Raw genomic sequence first — 15497 nt, 5'->3', positions numbered from 1 at the left:
CCCAATGCAGAGAGCCCAGGTGGTCTTGTGCGTGTGGTAGGAGTAGCTCCCCAATACATAGATCTTTGGGTTCTTCGCATCAGGTAGGTGTAGCTCCCCAATACCGAGATCTCAGGTTGTCTTTCGTCTGGTGTGAGTAGCTCGTCCAGTGCACAGATCTCAGGTTGTCTCACATCTGGAGTGAGTATGTCACCCGATAACAAGAGTTAAAGTTGTCTCTTGGGTGGTGTTAAAAAGCGCACCTAATACAGAGATCTCTGGTTGTCTCGCGTTGGGTGGGAGTAGCTTTCTAATGCAGAGATCTCAGGTTGTCTCATGTCTGGGACAAGTCGCTTCCCCGTACAGAGGTCTCCGGTTGTCTAGCGTTGGGTAGGAGTAGCTCCCCAATGCAGAGATCTCAGGTTGTCTTGCGTCGGGTAGAAGTAGCTTCCTCATACAGAGGTCGCCGGATGTCTCGCGTTGGGTGGGAGTAGCTCCCCAATGCAGAGATCTCAGGTTGTCTCATGTCTGGGACAAGTAGCTCCCCATACAGAGGTCTCAGGGTGGGATTAGCTCCCCAGTACAGAGGGCCCAGGTTGTCTCGCATCTGGTGGGAGTAGGTCACCCGATACAAAGATCTCCAGCTGTCTCATGGGTGCTGTTAAAGGCTCACCTAACCCAGAGTTCTCAGGTTGGCCCGGGTCAGCTCTGGTGATTCCTCTCTCATTAGTAATCCGGTCTGAGCTGCTGGCCCAGGGCAGACATTTCCAGTTGTGCCAGGTCAGGCGTGAGTAGGTCACCTGCGTTCCTCCAATGCTTGTTTCCATTCTAGTCCCGGCAGTTACTAAAGATGAATCAAATCTTCTAGTATCAGGATGCGAAGAAGGGAGACTGGGGGAGCTGCTCTCACCTGGTGGGGGACACTTGAGGTCTGTAAGGGGGGCGGCGGGGGTGCCACTGTCTCACAATCATATGTGACATCATCCCCTGGTGACTTTGTGGAATGGGGGCCGGGGCAGGAAATTGTTTCTGGTTCAAAGGTTTTTCTTTTGGACTTGACCATTAAACATCCGGGTGTTACGAAGGTAAAAAACAAATGCAAACTGCGAATTACACCTGATCAAAGCACACCGTGGGATTGCCAACCCTGCGCGTTTCACATTATACTGCAGACACCTTGCAAGTCAGTACTACAGACCAGAGTGAGAGGGGTAGTTACAGGACCCCCGTCGTGCTAGTGTCACCTCCGAATTTTCCCAAACTACTGCAGGTTCGGACCCTCCTTTTCGGTAATGCTGCATCGGTCCTTGAAATTACAGTATTACTACGTTTGGGGCTCACAATTGCCTCTAACGTAGATTAACGTTCAAAATGGACGTTTCCGCACTAGTGTCCGCTTGTGAATACCGAAATCTTGGTAATTTGCTGTGGACTACCGAGTTAGCATTTTTTTCTCCGGAATCCCTTGTGGTAATTTCGCTTCTGGTAATGCTGCTTGTGAAATGACCACAGTACAGGTCCCCAGCTCCAGCCCGCGCTCCTACAGTGGCATTGAACGGGGACTCGGACGGAGCGCTCTGTAATGAAGAGCGGCACGTCTCAAAGATGCTCAGCAATCACAGTTCTTTTGCCCTTTTTAGGAGAGCTCGGCGGCCCGAGAGCAGCAGGCCTCTGCCTGGGCCCTGCCCCTCCATGCTGCGGGCCGGATATCCGGTCTGCGGCTCTCGCTCGCGGAGGGATGGGGTGTTGTGCTCCGACGCTGGTGCTGTGCATCCGGTGGGTGCAGTGACTCATGGAGCTGCTTAGAGCCCGCCTCGGTGCCAGCAGGTGTTGGCACGGCTTGCCCGCCAGCTCAGCTGCTGTGCCCTGCAGGGACTCCAGCCGTGCCAGCCCTGGGGTCACTGCACGGCTCAGCCAATCCGCGCAGCCCTTTGGTGCAGCACAAGAATACCCTAGGCACAATAGTGCCTGATGTAATGTCTTAAATATCACAAAAGTGTCGCCCCATTGAAGTTCATGGCAGAGATATTTTTGGCAACAGTCATTGGGCCAGGATGCCTTTTACGCCCGCCGATAGACTGACCAATCCCCACTTACGCCCGCCGATAGACTGACCAATCCCCACTTACGCCCGCCGATAGACTGACCAATCCCCACTTACGCCCGCCGATAGACTGACCAATCCCCACTTACGCCCGCCGATAGACTGACCAATCCCCACTTACGCCCGCCGATAGCGCTACTTACGCCCGCCGATAAGGTGACTGGCCTATCTCCATTTACGCCGCCGATAGGCTGACCTATCGCCGCAACCCTCTGCATCTCAGTCGTAACCTGCTGCTCCGTTGTGTCCTGTAGCGTGCTCTGCCAGTGCACCCCAGTCCCGGCCTGCTGCGCTGCCCCCCGTGCATCACGGGTGCATGGTTGTTGCCACTTTCCTGTCTGTGGTGCCCGTGAATGGCCCCTTGCCACTCCTAGTGCAGCCAGAAACGGTTTCTAGGCAAATCGGGGTACGCAGGAATTGTTAGCAGCAAGTTCTACTGGGTGTCGTAGTAGCAAAATAACGCCAGGTTTTGGCACTGCCAGATGTATGGTAGGAATTCTGCCTTAACGTGCTGTGTAGTATGAGGTTGCGTCCTAGACAGTTTTCATACTCGGCTGTGCAGTGGGTGTCTGTGCTGCGAGGCATGGGCGTGCAGGGTTCAGTTGAAGGTTAACCGGTTTCTTTCTGCAGTTTATTTCCTTAGATGCATGCTACCCCCAAGAAAGCCCTCCCGCTACATTGTAAAGCCCCGTCTGCTTGAAAATCTAACTAGAATCTTTCAAGAGTTACTCCTTTATTTTAAACGGTGTCCCCCCTTACCTTCAACCCTCTACATGCCTACTCTCTGTCACAAGCCTGCCCCCTTAATCTCATTTACTGTATTTTTGTAAATTGCCAACTTCTCCTTTCATGCCCACAACCTGCCCTCTTGTGAACCATACACACGCAGTTTAGCAAAACATGGCCTCCTCGTCCATCTGTTAAGTTCACCTCAAGAACCCACATGGGCCCCGGGACTTATCTCACCCCCTCTTATCGATCAGAGAGAAACCGGGACGGATGCTTTGAATGATTTCGTTGGGGAAAAAACGAATTCCAGTTTCCGACCGTAATCGGTAACCATTGGATTAAACACGGCAATTGCAGTGCTCACACAGATGGGTGATAGTTCGGCCTGGCTGTTTGTCCAAGGTACATCCGGAGTTTAATGAAGACACGACAGACTTAGTGGTCTGCTGTACTTTGTTTGACACTCTGTGTCTGTCCAAGAGCTATAGATCCGCGGATTTACCCTGGCATACCCTTGAGGAGTGCGGCGACCCTACGCCTAAACTTCTGACACTTCTATTTTGGTTGTATTTTTTTGTTGTTGTTGTTGCAATTTTAAATAGCGCGAACTCCACCATAAGGTACTGGAGCGCTTTACATGCACTAGGTCACGTGCGTTTTTTGGCCGGTAGGTTGAGATTAAGTGATTTGCCCACAATCACAGGATTGTGAGCCAACGCCGAGACTCGAACCTGGTTCTCCAGTTGAAAAGTCGGGGGGTCTGGCCGTTAGCCACACCCTCTCTCCTAATAGCGCTTCAAGCTCCACTCCAAGTCTGCTAGGCGTCTATTTTCTTTTCTTGGGGGGGAGGGGGAAGCTGGTGCTGGATGGCAGGTCACGCTGGACCCATCCCGTGTTAGACGGCTGAGACCAGCAGAGCAACAGCTGATCCCAGCCTGGGTAAGACTGGGTGGAGGGGGTCGGTGTGACTAACCGTGTGTTTACTGTGCTCGACCTTTGACCCCCTGCTTCTGGGCCTGAACTATGGAGTCACGAGTCTGGAGCACCGGATGAAACCATCTGCTTGCACGGGGTGGGGTCAGAAGACCTGGATAGACAGGGTGGGTCTGGAGCAGAGCGGCTTTCTAGGATCCGGTATAGCGCTGTTTGGGAAGGCGCTCGTTCTCGGAGCACTGCTGGCACCTGGGGGCCCTGCTGGTACCTATGGTTTCTGCTGGTACCTATGGCTCCTGGGGCACTGCTGGTACCTATGGCTCCGGGGGCACTGCTGGTACCTATGGTTTCTGCTGGTACCTATGGCTCCTGGGGCACTGCTGGTACCTATGGCTCCGGGGGCACTGCTGGTACCTATGGCTCCGGGGGCACTGCTGGTACCTATGGCTCCTGCTGGAACCTATGGCTCCGGGGGCACTGCTGGTACCTATGGCTCCTGGGGCACTGCTGGTACCTATGGCTCCGGGGGCACGGCTGGTACCTATGGCTCCTGCTGGTACCTATGGCTCCATGGGGCCCTGCTGGTACCTATGGCTCCTGGGGCCCTGCTGGTACCTATGGCTCCTGGGGCCCTGCTGGTACCTATGGCACCTGGGGCCCTGCTGGTACCTATGGCACCTGGGGCCCTGCTGGTACCTATGGCACCTGGGGCCCTGCTGGTACCTAAGGCTCCGGGGGCACGGCTGGTACCTATGGCTCCTGCTGGTACCTATGGCTCCATGGGGCCCTGCTGGTACCTATGGCTCCGGGGGCACTGCTGGTACCTCTGGCTCCTGCTGGTACCTATGGCTCCTGGGGCACTGCTGGTACCTATGGCTCCGGGGGCACTGCTGGTACCTATGGCTCCGGGGGCACGGCTGGTACCTATGGCTCCTGCTGGTACCTATGGCTCCTGGGGCACTGCTGGTACCTATGGCTCCGGGGGCACTGCTGGTACCTATGGTTTCTGCTGGTACCTATGGCTCCGGGGGCACTGCTGGTACCTATGGCTCCGGGGCACGGCTGGTACCTATGGCTCCTGCTGGTACCTATGGCTCCGGGGGCACTGCTGGTACCTATGGCTCCGGGGGCACGGCTGGTACCTATGGCTCCTGCTGGTGCCTATGGCTCCGGGGGCCCTGCTGGTGCCTATGGCACCTGGGGTCCTGCTGGTGCCTATGGCACCTGGGGCCCTGCTGGTACCTATGGCTCCGGGGGCCCTGCTGGTGCCTATGGCACCTGGGGTCCTGCTGGTGCCTATGGCTCCGGGGGCCCTGCTGCTAGTACCCTGGTCCGTGTCAGTTCCCGGTATTCTTTGCTGTACTCCGTGGGGGAGACCGAGAGGTTACCGCGGATCACCCCGCCGAGGCCTAAGGAGCTCGGGCAGAAGCCCCCGCAGAGATGGGCCCCCTCGCAGCCCTCAAGGCCGCAGAGGCCCCGCGGCGCCGCCTGGGCCCCCCGGCGCCGCCTGGGCCCCCCGGCCTTTTCGATAGAATCGACCCAGGAATGCGTCAGAGGCACGCCCCATTCTTCATAAAACCACGCACTTCAGAGACAACATACGGTGCTCCACGTCACACCCCACAGGTGCACGGATTCCAAGGGATTCTGTGAGCCCCGCAGGACACCGTAGGCGTAGACAACCACCCCTGACGTAGCAGCGCACATACCCAAAGCAGGACGCCTCTCTGGCTATACACACACCAACTCCTAATCGCTTCAAGAAGTGCAAAATATTAACTGAACGCGCGGTGGGCCGGATTGGGCAACCAAACGCAGCCATGGCACAGAGGCTCGAGACAGCCCTGCCGCCTTCCTCGCCTCCTTTTATCCCCCTTTCCATCCATTCTCTCTCTCTCCTTCCCACTCAGTCCTCCGCCTCTGATCTCACTGCCCATCCCCACCTCCAAGTCCCTGGGCTTGTTATTGTTGATAACCTTGAGGTACAGGCAGTGAACTATTAATAAATTGTTTGTAGCTCAAACGGATCAAAAGTTACAAAAAATGTGATATAGTGCATTATGCTGCAGCCTTTTTACTTGCTGCATAATTTAGTAAAAAATGTGGCATAATTTTGTCCTCCTTTGCGGCATACTTCCAGTGCCCCCCAAAGCAGGCAGCACATGTTAAAAGTGCTTGTGCATGAAGCAGAGAGACTGGAGTTTGCGAACTTAGTTTGGTGTGCGTGCAAATCCTGCATTGCTGAGCCCTGATGAGGGGCAGCTACTACTGCTGAAACAAGGCCAACGGAGGTACCACTGGGTGAGGTGGGCTGGCCTGCAGGGCAGGGATGGCTCTAGCGCTGGTGGCACCCTGGGCAACAGTGTTTGTTGGTGTCCCCCAATGACCACCTCCACCACGGATTCCCTCACTACCACCCCTTAACAGTGACCCTCAAGTCTCCATAACCACACTCTCTCAGATGCATTTAATTTGATTTACAGCACCACTCATATCAGTGTAAGGTGTCGGATCACTTTACATCACACACATTACAAGGAGGCATTTAATTTGATTTACAGCGCCACTCATATCAGTGTAAGGTGTCGGATCACTTTACATCACACACATTACAAGGAGGCATTTAATTTGATTTACAGCGCCACTCATATCAGTGTAAGGCGTCAAAGCACTTTACATCACCCACATTACAAATTAAATTATACATGTGAAAATCACTGTATAGGAAATGTTACATAAGACAAAGGACTACAAGGTGTAGGAGTCAATTGACAGCCATACTAGCAGGTAATATAGTTTAAACTCAGAATTTAGAACGTAATACCATGGTTGGGGGTTCCCTTTATTTATCAGAATTGATTTCCATCTGAATGAACACTTTTTGCAACATTAGGATAATCAAAGACTGGGAAAAAAAACGTTACGCTCTAATTTATACCTTGCAGTTTGCATGCACCTCTTAGATGACAGTTAATAGCCCACTGTTCTGTTAGGATTTTAACTTCTAAACTGCAAGTAACAAAAGGATCTCTCTGACAAAAGCAGTAGCCCACTGACCTATTTACAATATGTGCACTTTGTAATCTGCATGATATGTGTTCTTTGCAGCAGACACATTAACCCTCTGCACTACCTTTCCATGAGTCAAAACTTCAACTAGACAACTTTGATCTCTCTCCACGAAGAACATTAATCACTAGAGTTATCAAGATATTTTTATTGTTGTCGAAAATTGATGGAGGCCAAGAAGGAGGCATCAATATCTTTTTAAACTATAATATACTTGAAAACTTGACACCCCCACCCAAAGTCCGCACCCGGTGAGGTTGCACTGCCCTAGAGCCGGCCCTTCTTAAGGGTCCTGTGACTTCAGTGACCAAGTAACTGTTGCTGTAGGTTGTGCTGCTTCATAGGCCTTGCCCACAAGACTGGAGGTGAACTTCAGTATGGATTGTGGGGGAAAGGCCTTGAAGCTTAACCCACACTTGCCACTGATAGGGTGCTAAGACACCAGGGCTTCTAAAGTCCTGCGGGACCTTCTAAGGTCTAGCATGGGAATGTGCTCCCTCATTAGAGTGGGTTGGTCATGAAGGCTCAACCTGGTTCCCCAGTTCAAAGTTCAGCAGCTCAGACCATGGTGCCACATCCTCTCCTCCACTAAACGCCATACTGCCCCACTGAGAGATTTTTTGCATCACCTGCAGAAGGTTCCGCATTAAATTACCAGCGCTATTATAAAAAAATCCTAGAGCGATGGACCTGACCCCACCCCTCAATAACCTCGCTGGCCTCTTGTGAAAGCTCGTGCAAATTCAAACCTCTGGTTCGGGTTCCTAGAATAGTCTGTGGGTTTGCTTCATGTTATTAGTAGGAGAGAATTCCATTGACATTTCCCCTGCAGAGAAGAGCTCACAAGACAAGAGGCAACTAATTGTTCCTAGCATCAGCCGTGCCTGGACTGGTGGAAGCAAGATCCTGTTTCTAAATTTTGCAACAGTCGGCCAGAAGCTATTCAAAGCAAGCATTAGCAAAGCCAATAGATCTTGGTATAATGTTCCTAAGACATGCAGCATTAGCACATTAGAGCAAGACACACTCGAGGGAGCCAGCAGGAGTGGACAGAGAGGGCTATGGTTGCAAAGTAGTCCCTCCTGTAATTCAATGCGAGCACTCAAATGAAGATGGAAGGAAAGACTCAAAAAGGCAATAGCATTAGGTGAGAGACAAATACTCCACTGGGCTTGTGATTGACAAAGTGTCAAGCCAATGGCTTAAAGGGGTTGGTTGAAGGAAGCCAATGGCTGAAAGGGACAGACTCAAAGCCCACTCTGTATATTGTAAGTAAAAACTGCGCTATCAAAATCCAAACCTAAAATTCTGCAATGCTTTTTGAGTTGGAGGTCTGGTTTAAACCGGTTTGTTCAGGCTGCGCCTACCACATTTGACGTTCTTCGCTACTGTTCAGCACTAGAATTCCTTTTTAAGCAGCGTACAGTGCTTGATAACTGCAATTGGTCAAAATAGTTTGAGGTAAGATTATGGTAGATATGCAAGAGGAAGGTCATGGCGAGGGCGGCGCGCCACCTGAAAAAGTGAAACGAGAAGCTTAGCTACTGTAACAAAAATATATAAATAGCACTCGGGATCCATAACATGTGGGGATGGGGTATCACTGTAGAATAGGGGTGTCCAGCGCAGGCGTAGGAGGTTCAGCTCCATCCCAGATTTTCAGGATATCCACAGAAAATAAATTTACATTGCAAAGAATCTGAATGTAAGTTATTTACTTAGAAGCACTCCTGAACACCCTTTTGACACCCCGGATATAGGACAACAGAGAAGAGAAAGTCTAACCTTTCAACTTCTGTTTTTGACATGGGAACTGGGGCCAGAATGGAGAGGATCATAATGGTAAACTCTGCCAAAGGGCCTCAAAAGAGGAAACCGCCTTTACAACAATGTTTTTACCACGTTGTACTTTTGATAGAGCGCGCAGGTCACCCACGAACAATTTTAACATATATGTATCGGGCCCATAAAATTCAATAATACACTATACATTAATCGGGTGACCATACACTCTGCTACCAGAAAAATACTGATAGAGCGCGCAGGTCACCCGACCAACCAAATTTATCATGTACGTATCGGGCCCATAAACTTCAATTTATCATATACATTAACCAGGTGACCTTACACTCTACTATCAGTATCCCAGTTCCTTCCTATTTTATTTTCAGTGTACCCGACTTACCAATCCACCGTTACGGGTACCTATGACCACAATGAATCGGGGAGCTAGCTGTGAAAGAAAGGCAGACACCAAAATACTTATATCATTTATATTCTATTTGTACTTTATAATAACCACAAACTCAGGAAGTTTTGAAAACCTTTATCTAAAGTTCAGATTCAGAAAGCATAAGATTTACAATAAGTAGACAATCTATAACCAAGATTATAAAGAGCACGTATCCATAAAGGAAGTAAATAAAACCAACCATTTGAATCTAAAGGGAGGTAAGAACAGGGAACACGCTAGGCAACAGTTTCAGAATTTCAAACTTAGTATGGAGAGACTAAAAGACGGGGAAGAATAAAGAGCATACTAGAATGTCACAGTGAAACATTTCCCCATAAAGAGGAACTATAGATAATATGCAAATAGACCATACTAATAAACTGGTGCAATTACTTGAATCAACTAAACAATGAGTAAGGACAAGGAACATCTATGTCTCATGAACTGAAAAGGAATTTACTAAGGATGGGTAAGAAAATGGAACATGCTAGAATAACGATAATTTTATGTATGACTTGTTCATTCAGAGATGCGAAAAGCATGGAAATCAATATATGCAAGGTATGTCTTTATTAAAGCAAAAGACAGAAAAATAGAAAAGTGCAGTATAGAGTTTCAGTACTATATTTACCTAGAATGGTGTGAAGACTAACCCTGGCCACAGGTCAGTTAAGAACAGGAGGGACCCCAAAGGAAACCCGTCATCAGTAGGACAGCAGGTGCAGAATGGACACCCCAGGACAGGACAGGGAAACCAGATTAGGATCAGGACAGGACCACCAAGGCACGACCGGCACCCGCAGTTTGGAGGAAACGCCTGCGCTCCACCCTCTCTGCAGCTATCAGCCAGAACCCCGATTGGGTTATCGAATTCACCAGCAAAGTGCTCCGCCAGCACTTAAGGTTTCCAAAACTCTGCTTGAGTCTAGGGAAATTACGGACAGAGTGCTCCGCAGCCCTCTGTATCAAGTCACCTATTGAGTGCGTTGGGTCAGTGACAGGTCAGCTATTCGGACAAGTCGGACAATTTCTCTAGCTAAACCTAGGCTAGTTATACTGGTTTCGGGTCAGTGTACCACCCCCCAAATGTTGCAAGTGTCAGAATCCCCAATTTCGATTGGTCCCCAAGTAAACACACCAATCATATTTCATCTCTACAAGCTCACATTTACATACTCTGGAACCGCCTATTTGAATTTGGGGTTCCCATGAGATATTCCACAGAATACAATGAAACTTATACAATACAATGAAACTTATACAAATGTAACTTTTGCAGTACAGTTCTGCTCCATCCTGCTGGGTCGCAGGTCACTTTCTCAGGAGCATCTTGACTGTGGCTGCCAGCTGGCTGAGTTCCACTGTTCAAGGTTGTCTTCCCTCTGCCGGGGTGACATGTGCAGTAGAGATTTTCAAGATGGGGTTTTCTTCCCTCCCAGGCCCAATGAGTTGCGACACATGAAAAGTAAGCGAAAACAAATTAAAACACAGAAATAAATGATTACACTGTATACCAGGAATAGCTACTCTATACCCCTTACTTTATATAAACTATTTGCATTAAGGTTTAGTGCAATTAAACTTCAACACGAAAACATCCGTGCAAGCTTCACCATGTGAGGACACCAAGCGGCCATATTAATGCAATTGCGCAGGCGCAAAAGGTTCCCACCAGAACTGCAAATACGTCACGTCACGTGAGTGTGACTAACGCATGCGCAGAAGAAAACCCGCCAAGCAACGGCCATTTTAGGAACAAGCGTTATTAAGGTTAATACACACATAGGCAAGCTTCTCTTGGACATTCCCAGTGTCAAAATAAAGGTAAATTAGTAAGACAAACAGGTTGGATTACTTTGTTACATATTACTCGAGGTTCATGAATTTAAGCAAGTCGCGTAATATGCGAATCCTTGCTGCATCACTTTTACCACACATTTTGTTTGCCGTGCATGTTTTCAGAACGCGTTTTTACAACGTTGACCGTTACCACGTATTTAAGGTAAGTTCATGGGTGTTTGGGGTCTTCCCCCCCACAAATACATTGTTTATATAAAGGATGCGTGGTAAAGGTATACGTTGTAAAAGCATATGCGTTCTAAAAAAAAAATGCGTGGTAAAGGCATGCAGAGTATTTTTAAGTTGTACCGTCATACAACCCTCAAAAGTGGACGAGGACACGCTCCGATCTTTGCCACTTTGGACTTTAACCCCTTCTATGCTGATGACGGCCGGGAGCCGCCATGGCACACAGTGCTCGTGTGCTGAAGACGGCTCCCGGCCGTCATGACCACACCCGCGATCGGAATGTGCCGCGCAGAATCTTGGCCGCGCACAAGGGGTTAAGAAGGCTGCTGCCACATAGGAGCGTGCCTCGCTGTGTGCGTGTTAACTCACCTGCCATCACGAGGAAAGGTGCTGATGACGAATCACCAATACCTGCCTGGGCTGGTTTGAGCACAGCCAGGACACCTGTACACCAAACCTCCCCCTTTTCACAGGGAAGGGGTGACGTCACGGAGCAGTAACCCGGAACAGTTGCTTTGCTCACAGGAGGTTCAAAGCATAGAAGATAACTCTGCGTTTATCGCAGCGATCAGTCAGGTGAGCAGTTCACTCAAGGGCCAATCAGACTGTGGGAGACTGTCTCGCTTTTTTTTTTCTTTCATTTCAAGTATTTTTATAATTCTTTTACAAAACAAGTACACTCGCATTTTTGTTATGGGTTTCCAGATAAACGTAGTTGGTATTACAGTAATTACATGGTACTGTCACGCCCAGCTGGTCTCCTCTGTGTTGACTTGCTGGAAACTTGGAGCCAGGATAGTAAGAAGAGAGAAGAAAGGAGAGAGAGTGAGTAGAGGTAGGGTACAAGAAGTGTTCTCTCGCTATGAGCCCAGTCTGGGGTTGTATCACTGTTACCAACCTGTGACCGTCCTGACTAGTGAAGAACCCGGGCGACAGCACTTTGGTGTCTGCGTGGAAGTTTCTCCTGATTGCTGGGTCGCCTTTTGTTGTGGCCAAGAATGATCCTTCAGTTCGATAGGTCCCTCAATATAGATTTGGATAAATGTCTGATCGGCCCCTGATTGTGTCCCAAAACGAACTTCCCACTTGATTGGGTCTCCTGATGTCTGCATAGAGATTATGATTATTAGAGACAGGTTTTCCCCAATCATGTATTGTGAATAGCGCTCATTCTGACCAGGTTGGCCCCGATCTGGTCTCTAAATAGAGAGATGTAATGTCCAGCCTGTCTCTGACCGGTACTCGTGGGTCCATTTGGAGATTTCTAAAGACCAGTTGATCGTATATCTTGTCTCTGTTAAGAAATCGGTGACATCAAATTGTCCTTGGTGGATTCTGACAAGGAAGATTGGTATTGCCTGAATTTCACCTGTTTGTGTCAGAAAATGGAGATTTTCGCCTCCTTGGCTCTCGATTTTCATCAGAGTCCCTGGGGCTGGCTAATCTAGTCCTTCCTCCACTCCGTTCTTCTGCTTGCCCCCTTGGTTGTAAACCCCATCTTGCCTCTTGCATTAGATGGGTGCGTACTCTCCACGGGGGTGCCCGATGCAATGAGCTGCATTGGAAGACGAGTGGCGAAACTTGTGACTTCTGGAGTGACTGTCATTAAAAGTAGCACCCTGGGCTAGGAACACTGCACCCGCCTATCGAAGGCTCTATCACCCCTTCATTTATCAGAGCCTCGGTGGCCTCTTCCACTGCTTCGGTTCACACAGTTCCTGATGTGAACCTCTGGCTTTCTGTAACCATGTGTAATTTGTAACCTATGTAACTCTCCTCATGTAAAGCGCTCTGATACCTCCGGGTCTAGCCTTCGCTATGTAAAACTCAAGTGAATAAATCTTCAGCTGACTCTGGACAGGAGACCAGTCTCTTTCCAGACAAGGCCTTTGGGCTGGGCGTTTTAGGTTTTGTCAGTGGAGGAGCCCAGGCCCTTTGATTTCTCTCACTCAATGCACAACACTGGCTGTGCCCTCCCAATAATGCCCCAGGGTGAGTGCCCCAGGGTGAGTGCCCCAGGGTGAGTGCCCCAGGGTGAGTTCCCCGGGGTGAGTTCCCCGGGGTGAATGCCCCAGTGCAAAGCGATCACTACTTCTCTCTGCTCCACAACTTTTGGATTGGGCCACATCTCCACAGTTTTACAAACTCACAATTTGTAGAAATATCTTACTACTAGACAGAGTTAACCGGTCTGTAGGCAAGAGCCTACTGTGGACTACCACGCTTTAATTGGCATGAAATGGGTATGTGTGTGGGGTGTGTTCTGTAAAATAGGCGTGGCCTTAGAAATGAAGTCCATGGCTTAAAACATGTGAACGGTACAAAAGGGAGTGGTGATGGACGGAGCATCCGAACCAATCAAACACTCACACCCAGTCAAAAGATCTGGGTTTGACCCATCACCGTTCTTTAGCCCACTCTGCCACCCCAGTTCAGACATGGCTATATGCAAATCAGTCTGACCCTGTGCCTCATGGGAACAATCCAGCCCGAACTGCCAAGCCATGCCTTCCCTGGACCGGAAACAAGCTTCCGAGGACCGGTTTCTGGCATTACAGCCGTCTTCGGCCCAGCTTGCTTGAATCCAGTGGCAAAGTGAGCAAGGGACTCGCGTCTGAGCATACCCTGCCACACTTATCGCGGCCAAAAGCGGTACAAAAGGGGGTGGTGATGGACGGAGCATCCGAACCAATCAAACACTCACACCCAGTCAAAAGATCTGGGTTTGACCCATCACCGTTCTTTAGCCCACTCTGCCACCCCAGTTCGGACATGGCTATATGCAAATCAGTCTGACCCTGTGCCTCATGGGAACAGTCCAGCCCGAACTGCCAAGCCATGCCTTCCCTGGACCAGAAACAAGCTTTACACAGAATGCTGCCTGATCAGCATTTAAGTGCCTGTTTCAGTTTTCTGCTTTTGCAGCTAAACAGATCACACAAGAAACCTATGACCGTAACAAGCCAGGCCTGTTGGCCTTCTTGATGACGTGCTGGGAAAGAAATTAGTTACAACACTGGTTCTGTAAATTATTGGATTTGGTAATCACAAAGGCACCTATGTGACTCTTTCTAAACACAATGGGGAGAGGCCTAGGATTTGATGAGCGTGGAATCTGAGCACAGTTATGGTGCACTGATTCACACTGTCTTCAGCTCCAGAGGTCACCCTCCCACACCCAGAACTCATGCGGACACCTAAAGGCGACACTGCTCACATGTACCATACAAGCATCAGGAAACCGAAGTGCTCAGACTTTTAGAGCTGGGACCTTTGGACTTTGCCAATTCTAAAGTCAATTACAATATGAAATTCCACTAAAGCAGAGAGAATTTATAAATGTTAACTAATTCAAAGTAAGTCTTTACTTAACGTAAAATGTGCAGTGCCTATACAGGAATAAATTGCTAAAACCATTCGGAAAGCGGATAGGTGCAAATGGCGCGACCTGTTGGCTTTGACAGTCCTTGTCCTCTAAAAGCTACCAGGATCGAGTTATTTGACGGTGAAAGCGCCCAGGGCATGGTGCCTGAGAAGGCCATGTAGCTGATAATCTGCTAAATGACTGAGCTTGGCTCAAATCCTGCCCTGGGGCAAAAATCTGAAGACACATGTAAGTGATGGAGGCATTTCTAGAGAAAGTCAGTATTGTGTGAATACCTGGACCCCATCCAGTTTCCCTTCCATATGGCTGCGAGTTATTGTACCAAAGTCACTGCTTTGAATAAAACGTTTGGTAAATGCTTGTTGTGGGCTCTCTGTGAAGAGAGGTTGGACCATTTAGTGAGAAAAGTATTTAACAAAAGAGTCTTTGTGGTTGGCTAGACATTGCAGTTAGTGTAGAAAAGGATATTTGTTTAAATCGGTTGAATTTACATTTAGTTTGAATATGTTTTTTAATTTCCTTCACCTTAATATTAACTTTTTCTCTAATCTCTCTTTTTTTGTTTATTATATACTGTCCTGACACCTGCTATCTCTCAGACTAGTGAACAATAATGCTTCTGTTTTAAAGCGTTCATGCTGTTGAAACTCGGGGAGTTGATTTGGGAACTCCCACCTTCGATTATTTTATTAAAAAATATGTTCTATTAATTTTCAACAATTCTGAAAGAACATGTACCATATTACTCCAATCGAGTTGTTCCTACCCGAGTCCTAATCTTTACTTTAACTTTAGCCTTAATCCTAATCCTCACTTTAACTCCATTCCTAACCCCAAACCATCGGGTAACCCTAATGCTAGCCCTGCCTTAAACTATTACTCTGAACTTGACTCCCATCCTAAGCCGAAATCTAAACATTACTCTATCCCTAACCTTATCCATTGTCCTAGTTACCCTTTTACCCCTACCCCAATACTGGCCCTACCTGATTGGCTTGTTTTTTAAATTTAACTGTTTGCCCACTATTTTTCTAACC

General features: G+C 48.8%; 1 protein-coding gene across 2 annotated transcripts in view; it reads left to right on the top strand.

Annotated features, from left to right (window-relative positions):
* The window catches only part of LOC144799579 (protein mono-ADP-ribosyltransferase TIPARP-like), a 92846-nt gene that overhangs the window by 27705 nt on the left and 49644 nt on the right, over nt 1-15497 (top strand). The window lies entirely within an intron of this gene.

This window comes from Lissotriton helveticus, chromosome 12 (genome assembly GCF_964261635.1).
Source record: "Lissotriton helveticus chromosome 12, aLisHel1.1, whole genome shotgun sequence".
NCBI lineage: Eukaryota > Metazoa > Chordata > Amphibia > Caudata > Salamandridae > Lissotriton > Lissotriton helveticus.
The sequence above is the reverse complement of the archived record's forward strand: the minus strand, read 5'-3'. Positions and strand labels throughout refer to the sequence as shown.